A 17,858-nucleotide genomic window follows, 5' to 3' on the forward strand; every position below is an offset into this window, starting at 1 on the left:
ACGTGGGACTAAGCTGCTGGGACAACGATGCGAGTCCTCTCCGGCATCGGGGAAGGCGCGCGCAAGAACGCAACGACGACCGTGCGCTGGTTTCCGGCCCACATGGGTCGGGAGCTGCGAGGCGGCTACAGGAACGTCAACGAGGCAGCCGACGCTGCGGCCCGTGATCTCGCCGCGTGCCGGGCCGCGCCAGCGACGGACGCCGACGTCGACGAGGAGCCAAGGAACGACGAGGACGACAACGGCGCAGAGCCCCTGACCACATACGGTGCTACGCTGTGTTGGTATAGGACAGAGAGGCAGGCCTATCCTCTGCCCCACCCGGCGCTCGCGAGGAGAGAGGCCGTGCTTCTACGACAACTGCAAACCGGGACAGTGCTTACGCCGGCGCTCGCGCGCCACGTGTGCCCGGACATGTACGAGGACGAGGTGTGCAGTGTGTGTGCGTGTGTGAAGGGCTCTAGTTCGGCGGGCGAGAGTGGCGGCCTTGACCAGTGGGGTCCCGGAATAGGGACTGCACCTGTGCGGAGGGCCACATGCCCTAACTCTCTTTTATTCTGATCAAAAATAAAGTTTCACTCCTCCTCCTCCTACGCAGACTTGGCCCACTTGATGTGGGGATGTGCGGACCGCGACTGAAGTGCGGGAAGGCCGGACATTGCGGACTCAGGGCGCTCTTCGGGGCGAGAAGATCAGCTAAGGGCCATCCAGCGGCTCGAGGCTGCACTGGACAGGCAAAGGCGAAAGAGGAACCCGCACTCCCCTCGGCCTCCTCCTGCGGGAGCGAGGGCTAGGGGCGACAGCGGCGGCACTCCAAGTAGCCCGCGCCGACCAGACGCAGACCTCGGGGTCGGCCCGACGCCGCGGTGAGCGGTTAAGACTACGGGACGGTGAAGCCCTGCGTGGCCTGATCCGTCCCCGACTGCCGGTACTCCAATAAAGTCCTTTCTCTCTCTCTCTCTCTCTCTCCGTCGTAGCAGCCGCACCGCATCGGTCGCGTTCTGCTGGCTCCCAGCTGCACGTCTGGCGGTGTTGCGCGCTCGCACGTGTGCATTTACGACTTAGTTTGTCGTGAATATTATTTGGATGCTACACAGGTGCCGAAATCAGCAATGGTGTGCTCGTGCGTCGCATTCGGCTTCGACAATCGCGGGAAGAAGACGCCGGGGATCACCTTTGGCTCTGGCCGTTTTGTGTCTCGCGAGTACTACAGCGTTATAAGTGTACACTTGCCCACTATTTGTGCAGCATGTTGTCGATCCAGCTACTTGTTTACGCAGATATGCAAATGTTTTCCCTCTTAGTTGCGGTGGTCAGTAGTCGTCTGACTGCGCGAAATTACTTATTTGTTTAATAATATTAGGCAAACATGTGACGTACTATTAAACAAACTTTAACATTTATTAACCAATGTCATTAGTGTGGAAGCAGAAATTGCGGCACACATGATGTGTCCCGCAATTTCTGCTTCCGCACTAATTTATATGCAGAGTGTTTGCTCTGATATATACCGGGTATTCAAAATTAAGTCGACAGGATTTTTTTAATTAGGCGCTTAGATTTACGGGGCGATCACCTCTACAATGAGGTTATGAGCCGGGGGGGGGGCACAGAATTAGGTGTAATTATTATTGATGTCGGTGGCTTACTTACATTTATTAATTAACATTTTAGGGGGTGCACCAAACAGGCATGTTTGTATTGAAAAGTTAGACGCAATCATCTTTCTAGGCCGTTTCATTTGGCAGAATTCTTCTAGTGCATGCGAACTGCGAAGTTTAATCGCCGTTCGCATGATTACGCATGCAGCAAGAGAGTGAAGACCGGCGCAAGGCTTCTCCCTTTTAGATGCAAAGCATCTCTTGCTCGGGGCTATGTTCGGCGTCCGTCCGTTGTCCGCTCCTCTCCCCCAACACTATAAAAAAAGGAAATAGCTGGCAGCGCCCAGTTTCGATCCCACGACTCTCTGGCCGCAACGGGAGGTACGCGGCGCTCTTCCCACTGCGCTACAAAACCGAGACAGGAGCAAGCGCTACGAACGCGCCTTATGTCCTCGACTCATTCAAACTACGTCGAGAAGCTACTGATACAATTGCAACGAAGGCACGCGAAGCTGAACGTAAATGGAAACGACGAACTGAAAACTTTAGAGGAGGATGTTAGCGTCTCTTGCTCGGAGGGATGTCCCGCGTCCGTGCCCCGTCCGCAGCGCTTCTGATGATGATTTTGGCAGAATGCCCCTAGGGATTGCTCAAGCAAAGAATCCATCATGATATAGCTTAGCGTTCAACCACCGTCGTCATCTTCCCGTAGGGGAACCGTTGAACACGAAGAAGGAGAAGAAGACAAAGCTGCGAAGAAGAGGGCGAGTACGTTGCTCTCAGCCGGTGCACCAACGTCAACAACCTTTACCTCACCAATGCTGACGGAGACTACCGATTCTACCACAGAGACAACAACATCGACAAGAACATGATGGACGAGTTTCGGCGTCTCGAGCACCACTGCCTACTCACCGTAACACAACAGTACTTGCGTGCCTTTGCCACCGGTGTGGACCCTGACGTGGAATTCCCTCTGGCGCTACTAAACACCAGATCACTCAACATAACGGCAACACGCCAGCTGCGCGATAAGCGCGCATGCGCGTCTCCTCTCTCAACTCCTCCTCTCCACTCCATAAACCTGATCCGCGCGCCGCTTCCTCTGTTGCTGCTTTGGTTGAGACACGCTGCACCGTCCGATGAACTGAATGGACGCCAACAATTCTGCTTTGCATCACCATATAGTTCCCTTCGGGGCGATGGTGTAATTTTTTATTCCTATTTTTAAGCGAAGCTTATTACTAAATGCTTAACATAGAAAACGGCTGGTTCTTCGTAGCAACAACCTGATCCTCCGGCTCAGCAAATGTCAAGCAAGCGTTTCGTGCGGTTCCGCAGTGAGAGCATCTCATCGCTCCCTCGCTTTAAGGACAGGTGTTCCCAGATTAGGATAGGGGGAAAAAGTAAGGGTGCGTCACGTTGGAAAATGCCACAAGGAAGCGCTGCTGCATCCAAAGGAAGGGTGCGCGGAGTGACTGGCGGACCAGCGTCTGTGTTCTGTCTCGCGGTGCGACTTTTCGCGTGTTCACCGCGGACTCTCGGCGTGATAACCGAGCAATCGCTTGAAAAACTTGGTTTAACCGCGTTTAACCACGGCGATATTTATGCCTACGGTTTCACGTGCGAATGGTGTATGTATGTAAGTTGATTGATTGTAAGGTCTAACGCACCGACGCAACGCAGACGATGAGGCGCGCCCTAGTGGAGGGCTCCGGATTAATTTTGACCACCTGCTTATCTTTAACGTGCATCGAAATATCGTACACACGGGCGTTTTTGCTTTTCGCATCCATCAGAAAAGCGGCAGCCGCGGCTGGGGATCGAACCCGCGACCTCGTGCTCAGTAGCGCAACGCCTTAGCCACTGAGCCACCGCGGCGGGCTGTATGTATGTAAGGTGCGAAACTTTCTTGAAGATGACCACCGCCGGCGCTCCAGAGAAATAAAATTTGCTGAGCCGTGCGGTAAAATTCTCGGCTGGTAATCCAACTCAACATCACGAATGGCTCGTATTCTTATTTTTTGCAAATCGAATACCGCGGATCAAACTGTGGTAGAAGCAAGAATGCAGAACCACAGTTTGATCGTAATAAATCCTAGTAAAAACACCCACAAACTCGCTATATAAAAAACGTAGAGGACAGCAGATGAGAGTTCTTGGGATGTTTCGCAATAAAGCGCAAAAGCGTGTTTACCGCAGCAGTTCGTCACGCCGTTTTCTTTCCACGCTACCCTCCATTACTTCGGTGTCCATCGGGGCTTTTTCGACCCAGCCAGTCAATTCAGGCCGCGAGACCACCCACGCTGGCAGCTCGCGACTAACAGAGGAAGAAGAAGAAGAATAAGCCCACTTAAGCGACAGGGGCAGTGTACGTCGCCACGTGGGCGTGAAATCTTTCGCCCCGTACGCGTTCACCACACATGCTCTTTTATAAACTTTTTAAAAATTTTGGTATTTTTCAAAGACGAAGTGTCATCGGCGGGAAGTGTCCACTGGTGGTTTTCGGGGGAAAAAAAGAAACTAGCGGGTGTAGGTTTTCTCAAGAAAGAGGGAAGGAAATAAAAGGAAAGGAATAGGTATCAAAGGTTTCACAATCCCGACACTACGTGTGTGCTCTCTTTCCCCTGCAGCCAACCCAACGTCCGTCCCATGCCACATCAGAGAGTTCAGCTGTCCACGGCCGTGAGCCCTGGCTTACGTAGTTTTTTTTTCCCTCGCATTGTGGCTCTGAAAAGTGCCGTATTTCTCAACCTATAGTGCACTTTAGTTTGGTTGCGTAGCGCATAATCTTCCCGCTGTTATAGGTGCATCAGGTACCATGTCGGTGAAGAATATTTAAACCATGCGCTGGAATCCGTGAATAAATATTTGATCAACGCATTACGACAAATAAATAAATAAATAAATAAATAAATAAATAAATAAATAAATAAATAAATAAATAAATAAATAAATAAATCCCACGGTTTAATCGCCACTGAGATACTGATATGAATTTAACGCCAAAATATAGCTCAACACCATACTACCCGCATCTTCTGTTTGATGGCAGTTACAGTATACACACTACCGATGCTAAACCGATGGGTCCGTCTCTGTGAGTAATAGGTTCGCGTGTAAAAGGGATGCATGCATACCAACTAAAGCAAGTAGGAAGAGGGAAATGTGCCAGTTTAAATCTGCTGCGCAGAGACAAACACACAAAAAAAGAACACCTCTGACAGCGATCGACCAGAGAGCCTGCCTCAGGCGCTCTCTTCTTAGTTCGAATATGACTCCGCTGATGCATTCGCCTTTACGTAATAGTGTTGCAGATTAGTAGACACGGGCGCAGTCCATGGCTATGTCCCATAGACTTCATCAGCTTTCTTTTCCTGCCGGAGATGCGCCTGTATAGAGAGCATTGACTACCTGCCTGCAATGTCGTGTAATCGGCGAAGAATGTCTCAAGAATGAGAAGTTGTGGGTCGTATTTTATTCGGGAATTTTCATGAGGAACGCGGGGAAGGGACCTACATGACGGAACTTAGAGCTCGAGGCACTTTGTCGCTATTTCTACAGTGAACACGTTGTTTCGGCTGAACAAAGAACTACACAGCTTCGTGAAAAAAAATTTGCCTGTCGTTGTGCTCTACATCGCTATGCAGCCTGCGTATAGCACAGAAACTATTACACCATCCTCAAGGCGGCAATCAAATAACTGGGATAGCCGATAACTGCGACCAGTGTTCACCGAATTCGCGCTAGAGCAAATGCAGGGGAGTGTGACAACCAGAACACACGATCTGACTACGAGATATGCGACTGTAACATTACGAAACAATAACTTTGCGATCTGTCCGAGAAGAGGCTGTATTTCTTTATATTACCCGCTCACTCGGCTCACGAATTCTGCCCGTCTGTCACAGTGTTACAAAGTGGAACGAGCTTTCACGACACTGATGGACACTGAGTTTCAAGCTCGTGATGCCGTTCATGCCTCGTTGCTTGGCAGCTAACTGGCATAAACAGCAGCGCCAGCTATCTGGAATTGTAGTTTTCTTCTTTATGCTTTTTTTTCTTCAACCCCTGCGGTGGCTCAGCGGCTAAGGACGGAAGGAAGGAATACGTTTTTTTTTTTTCGTTCATCGGATGAAGGAATTGGGGTGCCGCCGCGACAGCCAGGGCCCGTGAGGTGGTCAGGACTTGGCCTGACTCCCCCGGGTCACGCAACATCTGCTCCCACAGGTGAGGGGGAAGGGGGGGGGGGGTACGGTTCTGCGGGGCATTCGCGGAAGGAATGGTAGTGAGTGTCGAGTGCCCCGGAGGCTTGTCAGGTAGGGTCACTAAAGAGGTGTGGATGACTGTGTATATTGCCCTGCACCGCCACCTTCTCCGCCGCTGACACCCACCCCCGCACCCACACCTCTCTCCGGAGACAGGCCACATGCTGCGCATCCTACAAACGCACACCTTCCCACACAGAACTCAGCGGCCAAAGCGTCGTATGAATGAGCCGAAGCATTCGGATTCGACACCGGCCGCGGTGGCTGCTTTTCAGATGTAAACGAAAAGGGAAAACGCCCGTGCGTCAAAATTTCGGGTAATGTTAAAGATCTCCAGGTGGTCGAAATGAATCCGGAGCCCTACACTACGGCGCGCCTAATGACCCAGGCATGTTAAACTCCCAAGTTTGAAGAAAAAAAAAACGTTTTTTTTTTTTTCAATGAGATTCAAGCGATCTCTTCCGTCTTTTGCGGGTCGGTTACAACCGAGGTAATGCGGGAGAGCTTAGCGCCCGCGCTGGCTGCAGTGCCGGTCCTCTTGAGTGACAGGCGGCCGACCGCCACCCCGACGTGACACACAGGCCAGCGTATGTTTGTTGTCGTTGTACCCTCTCGTAGTGCAAGTGGACTTGGTGTATGGACACCCTCTGCGTTGATCCAGTCCGAGTTTGCTGTGCTGACCATGCATTGTGTTGTTGTCGGGGAGCTGCTGCTTGTTTTTGTTTTTTTGTTGTTGTTTTGCTCCTCTTTAAAGTAAGGAGACCGCCTGGAAACTCACTGGCATTCGTTTATGCCATACCCGTCGATTTTGGAGCCTCCGTCAGCCTTCGTGCAGCAGCGTCAAGCTACAATGCCAGGATTCTAGCGATGCGTGTGCGCGTGTCATTGTGTGATGGTTAAAACCGAAGAGCTGAAATCTGTAGAAGCGCTCAAGTTGAACAAGGTGAAAAACAATAAAAGCGGAAGTTTGCAATATCAGAGCGCTCAGTAACATTGATCCTAGTAACATTGATGGTGTTGATCCTCCCACCACAATGTTGCATTTTATATAGTTGAATAATTCATTGAGGTGATGTATATCGTTTGCTGGCAACGAAATGATGCCCAGAATTTTAGGTTAAAAATTGTAGAACGTCGCAGGCAACACCGTATGCAGTACTTTTCATGCAGATGTTGTTTTATTGGGAGGTTCTATAATGCTTTCCAGAAAACACATCAGACTCAAACTGGCTTCGGGATAGGGTCATCATACACTGCTACTTGCCCGAATTGCATTATGGGCGCCAAACACTATTTCTCATACGGGGGCCATCTATACAAAAACAACGATAAGTAAACAAAGACAAGTATTATTTGGCAATTTACTCAGCTCTTTTCCGACCACGAAAGAAGGTTTTTTTTTAAATTAAGAAATACTAAAATACTTTTAATTTCCCGGCTCCACGGCGTGGGCAGTGTCAGCGGCAATAGAGGCAATAGAGGTCAGCACTAACGCATAGTATCAGTGTCTTAACGGCGCATTTTACTTCAAGTGATACGATTAAACGAAAAGGCCACACTAGAATAGGCCAGTCATGTTTCTTGGCGTCGGCTTTGGTTGGCGACCGCCAATCGCACGAACAAGATTCTGTGACGTCATAGAAATGTTGCCAGAAAGTGGGGGGGTAGTCGGTGCTGATTCGTATATTTTTTTATATCTGCATTGTTTGTTTGAAGCTTGCGATAAAATTCATCTTTCCCGTACCGAGCAAGTGTTGCCACGATTACGGCGAATGCTGGAGTTTTTTTTTTTTTTTTTGTCAGTCTTGACCAACCTTCTTAACTGGGTATGCTTTGCTTGACGAACGTGCGCCAGGGACGCTGGGCAGTCGTCGCGAGGCACGCACGCCCGAGCGCTAGGCATTTTCCTAGCTTTAACTACCGGCGGATCGCCGCGAGGCTCGCGCTCACGTGCTCGCTCTCGGCAACTGCTTGGTATTTTTAACTGTGGGCACGAAACATTAAGATTTCGTAAACAGCTTCGCCGTTAAAATACTTGGCAGTACTATGTACTCACGGGGCTGTGTACTGAGCTGTAGTGTCTGCGTAGAACAAACCTGCAACGTTGGTAGGACGCTTGGCCGCACGTGGCATTTGTGCTTTATATTATTCATTCCATGTGGAATGCCCATATGTGCATTGTTAAGTTTAGTAGGCCTCGGCTTCAAGGAAACTTCACGTGTTCAGACGAGCTGGAGAGACGACGCCTCTCAAGTAAAATAAAAGAAATGCACTCGAAAGCCTTAAATTGCGACATTTCACGCCCTACTTCACACAAAGAAAACTTCGGAATGCAATTTCGTTTCAACGACTACCAATGCCTTTCGCGGTGAAAAGAAAAAAGAAAGCAGCTAACGGCGTGAAAGCAAAGTAAGGAGAGCACTCAGCGATAAATAAACGAAGATTAGTCTGCGGGACAGAAAGCAATTGAACAGTTATTCAGGATAAATCCCCCGAGGATTTTCCCATTATGTCTGGCAGCTTTACGGGGCGCATAGGTGATGGAGGAACGCACAAAAGGGGTTTTTTAAACGCCGACCTGAGGGTGGTCTCCCTCTGACAGCTCGCTATCCGTCCGAGACTAGTGTCCCAGCGTGCATGTTCGCGACACATTCTTGGCCGCCAGAGTTTATTGTCGGGGACACGTGCGGTCATTGTAGGCGCGTGGGCGGCTACAATCAGAAGAGGAGAGAGAGGATGAAAATCCCTAAGGGGCGAAACGCACAGTGAAAATCTCTGAGCTCTTTGTGAACCTCTCAGCCTGCCACGGAACTCTTGACCGTGCGTCTAGGGACAGTAACCGAATCAGCGATCGCATGGTTGCCTTCCATTGGTTCCGCCTCTGCTGTCAGCCTCTTTTGGCGTCCTTGCTAAGCCTATTTTTATCCCTTCAATCCTCTATTAGGAAGCAGGTGTGGGCCTTTTAGGCCGTTGAAGGTTTCTATTCTAGCTTTGAGATTGGCTCTGAGCAGAAAATATGCGCACGTGCTCAATATCGAGTCACGCGCGGACATGTGGCGTATACAATCCTTTTTTTTTTGCAAGATGATGATGGAGGCGAATGGGTATACTGCAATCAGACAAGCTGTGGCTAATGGGCTTGACATATTGGTCAAGAGGGGGCAACCATAGAGTTTCATACTAATATATACTAGAGGGAAATCTGGCGCTGCATTCGCGGGCCGCCGTGGGCGGCGCCATTGCAGCTAGCGACGTTCCTCGCCTCCTTGGCTTGGTTAGCCACATGGCTTCTTTTTCGTCTTGAAGCCAAAAGGGGTAGCATTGTTTTTTTGTTCATCTTGCATGAAGCTTCTAAATAATCCCTGACAAATAAATCACTATGGAGCTTTAATTTTACAATAACAAAACAAATTCGGTTAATCTTCTGCAGTAATATTGTTGCATTTTTGCAGCCAAAGCCAACTTTTCAGCCTGTTCGTGAGCCATGCCAAGGACAAGTGGAACGTGCCTGCCCGGTACATGACGGCACGCTCGCTGAAGTGCGGCTCCCCTAGACAGTGGCGCCAGATTTCCCTCTAGTGTATATTAGTATGAAACTCTATGGGGGCAACCTTTTTGGCCCGATGTGAAGTGCCGTTGTTCCCTTGTGTGAGCCTCGAAAAGCAACGCCAACAGCACGAAAGAAGCGCGACTTGTTTCCCTCCGTCCTTCAGCAAGAAGTGTGCAATCCGCAAACGATTCGCAAACGATTTGACTACATGATTGGCACAATGCGCCAGTCATGCACCGACTCGCCCAAACTATTACTCGCCTGCGAATGACCAATAATGGTGCACAACATTGCGCACGGGTTACCTATAGGGAAAGGAACGCAACATAAGAGAAATAGGATGCTTCCGCCATATGCAAGCAGCAATCAGTCAACCGTTATTTTTGGATGGAGGCCACAGGCCGCAAGGAAATTCAAGAGAAAGTCTTGCATTAGGAAAACATACTTCTATTTGCTAGAGATGAGATGTGAGAGAAATGATGACGAATAGGCACCAAGCAGACTGCTTTCATAACAGCACGTTCTGCGTTGCAACCTCCACAAGAAAGGGGTTGTTGTTTTTTCTAGGGTATGAATAACTAAATCGTGGATAACTGTGGAAAAAAAAGAACCAAAGCCCTGAGTCGTACGTGACGCTGCACAATGTTTAGAAAAGGAACTGGATCAAGAAAGCCGGAGCGGTCACAGGAGAAATCTCTATGAAATAATACTCAATACTGGGAAACTAAAGGCTAAATAACGCCTTGTTTAACTGGAATATCACACCAACTGTGTCTCTTGGGGCTGCTGTTAGACAGCCAACACTGTCTCGCCTGATGAGAAATAAATAATTAAAGCTGGCACTTCTGTCTGCCGTTTCCCTTCCGTTTTTCGTGATGTCATTGGCTCCCGCCTTCGCCATGAAAGTAGAAAGCCAACAAAAAAAAAAGTGGAAAGTCGACGTCATTCCTGCTACCCCTGCCACGTGACGGTCCCCTCTCTCCTCCGCCTACACTAACCCGCTTTCTCTCGCCCCTTTACCTTCCCTCTGTCTCCTCCCCTCCACCGCTCACCTCCCGTGACGCAGTCCTACTCTTCCGTCCTCCTATTTTCCCCTCCACATCACCGCCGACTCCTCCTTGCTCCTCACTTCCCGTCACTACTTTTTCGTTTTAATGGAAAGGCATTGGTCAACTCCGTAGGTTGAGTACCCGCCGTGGACATGGCCAAGAAGAGGCTGAGAAAATGGCCGACGGCTTAACAAAAATGCTTCGATAGACACCAAAGGCTCGGGGGAAGCTTGTATAAGCAAATCAGAGCAACGAAGTCGGAACGAAAACTTGGTAAACGAATTGTGCGAGAACGGGAGAGCTGGTTAACAGCGGGTTAAAGGGTTAAAGGGTTAACAGCGCCCGTACAAGAAATGAAGGCGCGAGGAAGCTGCTCGGTTGTTGGTTTCCCTCATCAACAGGAGCAGACAGCACTTAAGAATTGAAGATTGTGTCAGCAGCAACGACATGGGTACTTGCATTTTATAATACCCCCCTTCGATGTAGTTTACAGGAAACTCAGTACGCTTTCACGCGAATTGAAAATGCGTGCTTAGAGGCGCGTAGTGTGTTTCTCGAAAGTGTCATACCACTAAATCCAAATTATATGTACTTAAATCACTCAGACCATGGGCAAAATTCACGGTGCGCGAAACCGTTTGTTGGGGGGGTGGGCGGGACAGGTAAAGGATAAGGGGACAGGAGATGAGCGGATGAGGCGATGAATTTTTAGGGGCCAAGCCCCTTAGGTGATAAGCCTGTTGGCGTCTCCTGTCGTCGTCGTCATAATCGTCATCTCATGTAGTCACGGCACTAAAACACCGGGAAACTCGTTTACGCCTCGCGCTAGAACCTAACGCGTACTAAAAAAACACCGAGACATTCGCTTACGCCTTGCGCTGGAGCGCTTCGTAACGCATACTAAAAAACAACACCGGTACATTCGTTTATGCCTCGCGCTAGAGAGCTTCGTGCTTCAAAGACACGAGTCTTTTGCCGCAAAGCTGTATTACCTCGATCCCCCAATGGTTTTATCTCCGTTGACAAAAACGCCAAGGTGCCAAGAATACACTTGTACACTGCATGCTTCGGTCCTCTCTGAATTTCGCGCTAGTGCGTATGGCCCGGGATTTTTCTTTCAGTGAGTGTTGTGTTTGTGCAAACTTGCGGCGGTAAAGTGTGCGCCTGACAACTAACCGTTTCAGTTCTGCACGCAATATGGCCAACCACCGCTGCTTCATCGCAGTGACAGGCAGGGAGAGGATAGAGAAAGAGAAGGATCGCGAGGAGGGAGGGAGAGGAGGATATGAAAAGGCGGAGGGGGCGATTCGTTTAATAAAGTGTCAAGCGTGGCGTGGAGCAGCAGGGCTGCACTGATTAATGGCGGACGTCGATCGTGCGCCACTCGGCCCGGCTTCAGCCTACAGGCTCACGCGTTGCCCGGGGCTCAATTAATGAACGCCAACCGTAGGCGGTTGTGAGACCCGGGCCCGTCTTAATAAGGCCGCCGCCTCCGCTTTCAGGCCCCACGGTCTATTCTGACCGCGGCGGGCCTTTGCAGCTCGCGGCGCGCACTATACACACGCCGCGAGCCTTTCCCCCTGCATCGCCTCCTCGACCTCGGCGCCGGACAAGGGTTTTCGTGGTCGGTGTCGTACACGGGCCGGGGGCCTGTAATGAGCCAATGTCGGCTATCGACCCACGTGTTACAAAATTACTGCGGTTATGCTTCGCCCGAGAGCTGCCTCCGTGACCAGCGCTGTGGTAGCTACATACAAAGGCCTAACTTGGACAGAGATTACTTGTGATCGATAATACATTGTGAGAAAGCGTCATATTTGTTTAATGAGGAGGACAATCATAAAGAAAGAGCACACGCGCTCTGTATGTCTGTATATCTGATCTGCGCTTCGTTTTTGCTTGTTGCGCTGTGCAATCAACCAGAAGATGGAAAACCAGCGTGCCCAAGCGGAAACGCTCACAACAAAATGGTGGAGACATGAAACATGGGAGGAGGAATTGGCGGAGGGGTGGTCGGAGGTTCAGTTCGCGCAACTGATTTCTGAGAAACGCACTGGGATGACGAAATTAAGCAATTTCTGAGGCTTTCTGCATTCGCTCCGAATATTTTAGCCTCCCCTTAAGTCAAGTTGTGTAATTTACACTTCCAACCAATATTAAGAGTAAAAAGTTGTAGCCTAAGGCTCATCGGTACTCGGGATCCCTTCAACTCTCACAGCAGCCCCTGAAACACCTTCCTTACACCATAACAAGCCATGCTCTAGCAGAATAAGCGTTTTCGTGCAGAGAGGGCGCATGCACTGATCTCGAGCTATAAATTTACTTCTGCAGTGTCCCAGTGAAGCAGACTATAGGGCTTCAAGTCACTGTAGATATGGCGTTAAAAAAAAACCCAACAACCCGAAACCCGTGTTTTTGTGGCTTTGTACGGCTAGGTGGATATCCCATGCCGAAAATATGATGTGGTTGTGGTTGAACGCGGTTCACCCAAGTTTGTCGAGGGATAGCTCGTTTTTGTCAAGCGGCTGTCAGGCAGCCTATGTTGTAACAGCAACCATTTACAATTGCACCGCAGGCAACACACAGACGATGCTAGGCGCCTTCGTTGCGAACACGCAGGGAACTGAGCAGTGAACACAGAGTGCAGAGTGAAGCCGAAGTTTGTCGATTGATAGCTCTGTTTTCGCGCCAAGAGCTCTCAGGGAACGCGCACATTTTTTGATGGTACGCGCCCTTACTCATTTTCTCTATCCCCCTCTCCGCACCCACCCCTTGGAACGAACGAGCGACCAGACGCTCTCACTCTGCAAGCGCACGAGGCGCTGGCTTGACCTTGGCTGACATTAAAGGTCAGGAGGACGCTACGAGGCGTTTTCTGGGTTTGTACCTGGATTAATGTAGCTCTCGCTCTTATATAGTACGGAATGGTAGCGACGTGCCGCGTTAGAGCGAAAGCACCCCAGTGTCGCACGTTCAAGATCCCAAGGTGGTCCAAATAGTCTGGAGCTCCTACTAGGGTGTGCCTAATAGCCCTGTGTGTAGCTTCGGCTAGTTAAACACACAATGAGACTTTCGACCCCATGCTAACTTGTTCAATTGCGAGTTATGTAGGATAATATTGGCGATGGATGGGGTCTGCAGCGCATTGTCAGGAGTCCTATTGGAGGTACCCTCATAAATATTCTACAGAAACAGCTCATTTAGGGTGTGCACGACAGTGCGAGGGTACAAGATTGATTCCGTCCTTGCATTTCTGCTAAAAATTACGTCGAACCACTAAAAATAAAAAAAATTATTACGGGTACCATCGTTTATTTTTCGATAAATTTGTTCCCCCCCCCCCCCCCGAAAAAAAGTGCAGTTTGAGAAATTCGTCAATTTTTGTCCAGTAAGCACCCTGATATTTCGGTCATTGGACATGTTACGTTGTTAGGAAAAAATGCATATATAAATTAGTGGGAAGAAATTAAGTCGTGCATACTGCAGGGCTTTCTTTTTCAGGTAATAGTTGAACATAAAGCCAGGGTAAGCGAACCCACAACTTCCCCAAACATGTTACGTGGCGGCAGAACAAGTGATACGAACCGAGGTTGGTCAATGTGGAAGTCTGTGCCTGTTGGTTTAGGATTCCTAAAAAATATAGCAGTAAAAAAAACGGCTGTCCCATCCGCGATGCGGCGTGTCGGCTGATAACGTATTTATTGGAGTTCTTCCATTCCAAAAAATTGTTGCAAGTCCAGTGCCTGTCCTTGTGGCTTGTTTCTACTCTTTGTGTAGAGTTTGTTCACTGATTTGTTTTTAATAATGCATGGGTGATTGTAACGCGATGTATTTACGTCGGCCATGAGAGATACCCCGCGCATGCTATATAGCCACCGCACACAGCACCGTTTTTTTCAGAAGTTGGTACCTCAGCACCATCTTCCTCAGCCTTCTTCGGAGCTTTCTCATGACAATACGGTGAAAAGTAAGCAAACATAAGAAGCAAAGCGATACTAAGTGAAAACTTAGCAAAACTAAATTTAAAAAATACCGCACGAATACCCCAATACTCTTCTGATTGAAACGTATGATGATTACCGAATAACGGAGTTGTATAATGATGTATCCAGCTTTTTATATCACCGCTCAATGCAAATAACTTGCCGGCTATTAACGATTGGCTCACGTTTTCTTGTACGATATTCATTTGCGATAACACTGCGCCTAACTGCGCGCTACAAAAGACTTCTTGAAGATTTCTCTTTGCTAGACCACAAGTCTGTTTCACATAAGATGGCTATGACTGCCAATCATTGGGTTTAAATAGAGGATTTATTTTGTTCTCGTTAAATGAGTTTTTAAGTTACAAACTAAAGGGAAAAACCACTTTGGCCGTTTCCTGCTTTTTGTCTCAAAGGAGATATTACAAAAAGCGGCAAAACAGATTGCGGGTTTAAATATTCAAGAGTAGAAAAGTGCGACCCCCGCCCGTAAATAGCGCTATACGCAGAAAATCTGGCCTCTTTTTTTCTTTTATTCATGCATACGTTATGATTAAATAACAGCTTGCAGGCCATCAATAACTTTCCGCTTATGGGAGACGCGCTCTGGGCGTTATGAACGGTACGGTCGTGCGGCTTGTTTGCCGTTTTAAATTCTTCTTATTCCACACACAGATAAGTATAAGTGCCGGTGGCATAGCGGCAACGATAATTAAAGATTACCACTACGCCACGTGCCAACTCGCGTGCTTACACGGGGGGCTTACACGGTGTAAATAATCCCTAAGCCACAGCGCGGTGCATACAGAGAACCTGCCCGCGCGTTCGGCTGCTATTTTACCAGCTTACCGCTCATTTTTCTGCTCAAACAAACGGCGCCTCCCTTGGCGACGGTTATGGTGAACGTGTGTGCCGACGCCGCTGGTTATTCCTTCGGTCAACACACCACACCGCGGCCGCCGAGGGCAAACAAGTCTGGACTCGCCCGGTGTTTCCCTGGCGTATACGCGTTGTATATATTGGGGTACAATGATGGCCGCTGGAGTGGATGTATTTAGGGCGGAGTACGAAAAATAGATAGCCTTTTTTGTCTTTTGAATCGGGTGACTTAGCCGTATCAACTTCTTTATCGTGCTTTTATATAAAGCCCTAATTTGTCCGAAACTGGAATACGCCACCTCCGTGTGGGATCCAGCCCAACATAACCTAATACATTCACTTGAAACGGCCCAAAACAACTCCCTTCGTTTCGTACTTGCTAATTATAATCGAACTGCCAGCATAACAGCAATGAAATCTAATCTTAAAACCTTCCATCTTTAAGCATCTCGACGCAAAATCTTTCGCCTCAGCCTGTTTCATAAAATATTTCACCACCCAATCCTACGTGATGAGCTCGTTTTGCCTCCACATATACATCTCCTCGTTTAGATTCCGCTCATAAAGTAGTAGTCCCACCATGCCGAACCAATAGTTTCTTTCAGTCATATATACCTCGTACATCCATTGAATGGAACCACCTTCCCGCACTTATGGCCACTATCCAAGATCACCAATTATTTAAGAACGCCTTAGCTAACATTGTACAAGAAAAAAAAACTTTTGTATCGTATAATGCACTACTTCTGTTCTGTTTCTGTTTGTTAGCTAACATTGTATAAGCAAGAAAAGTTTTTGTGTCGTGCAATGCACTACTTCTGTTCCTGTTTATGACCACTCCCCTCTGTAACACCATATGGCTCTGTGGGCGCCAATAAATAAATAAAAAAATAAATAAATAAACTTGCTTGTCATCGTAGGAAAATCTGCGTGGTAAGTGACTTAGGTGTAAAAAAGTGTTACCAAAGGAATATTATTTAATTGTAGGGGGGGGGGGCGAAGAAGGAACTCAGCTAGCGCACAAAGATGTGGCCGCAGATCTTTGGCAGAGGCCTTCGTCCTGCAATGAACTCAACCAGGCTGATGATGATGATGATGAAAGAGACAATGGCAGTCATTTAGGTGAAACTCTAGAATAAATTATTCACTTTCGCAGATATACTTAGTCCCCCATGACCCTTGGGCAACATAATAGTAAAGTAGTAGAGCTCGCTCGAGGATCGTCCAGCTGCTTAATCAAATATTCATTACAATGATCATGCGCAGCTTTTCCCAAGACTTAATTTCACAATTTGTAAGGATGCGAAAGGGCGGTGTTGCAAGATTGTACACAGGGGCTAAGTTCATCAGTCTAAAGGGACGCTAAAGGATATTCACCGAAGTTTAGTCTGCAGCCGCAGTGTGCGGCTTCATGCATGTGACCGGTTTAGTCAAAGCCTATAGCCTTAAATTAGCTGTAATGAATGACAGAGGATAAAAACACCTGACGAATCGTGCACATAGTGCGAACCAATGTAAAGCGAAGCTTCATTTGAATGCCATTCCGAACTTGTCCCGCGCAAAGTGCTTTTCGATGTATTTCTCTGCGCTCACAAACTAGATGAGCTGCTCTCCCAAAATTTGAGGCGTTGTTCTTAGTGTCGCTTGTGGTAGCAGTGGCCACCACGCTGCTTGTCTCCCATGGCGTCGCATACTTGGCCAGCACCAAGTTTAGACACCAGCTACAAGCACTGCCTTCGATTTTGCTTCGGCAGGAGACCGAAGCGCGGTTGGTGGAGCTTCCGTCAGCGCCACACGAGGCGCTGGCTTGACCTTGGCTGAACTTGAAGGTCGGAGGGACGCTTCGCTCCGCTTAAAAACACCGTGTGCCGTTTGAGGCCACCGAAGCGACTAAGCGAGTAATCACGTCACACTGGGTAGCAATGTGTTTTCGCGCTGTGCCAGTCTTGACAATTTTGATATTTATTCGTTTTCTGCTAAATGTGAATTATGTGATAAATATGAACGGAGCTAGTTAGCGCACAGGTTGTTCATGCTGAACATGTCAGCAATGTACCCAATTTAGCTTTATGGTGTCGTCACGGTATAGTCATAGACGACGTACGTCGGCGGAAAGAACGGCGCAAGGGGTACAGCAGTTTTGACCGCCCTTCTCTCGTCCGAAATGCTCTTAGAAAAGACGGTAAAAGCCCAGAAAAAAGATTGTACAATTTAGGCTTTAATCAGGTTAGGTATTTAGATGATGGTTACAACTAACTTGAGTCCCCCCTTAATTTCATCTAAAGAACGCAAATGGGCGACCTGTGGGGAGAGTTTGGGAAAAGATATTTGTTCCTATTTCATAACTGTGCGCCAGACCTTCTGAACTAGTGGTTATTATTCCTTTTTATGCCAACAGTGCCGCAGCCGCATCTTAATTCCTGCGGCCTCCTTCTGCTTCCTATAAAGGCTCAGCGACGCTGCTCCGTAGAATAATGCGCGAATATTGCCACCTTTAGAATTCAGACGCCGTATGCCATCAACTAGAA

This window comes from Haemaphysalis longicornis, unplaced genomic scaffold, assembly GCF_048455015.1.
Source record: "Haemaphysalis longicornis isolate Haplotype H1 unplaced genomic scaffold, Haemaphysalis longicornis Haplotype H1 scaffold_3, whole genome shotgun sequence".
Lineage (NCBI taxonomy): Eukaryota > Metazoa > Arthropoda > Arachnida > Ixodida > Ixodidae > Haemaphysalis > Haemaphysalis longicornis.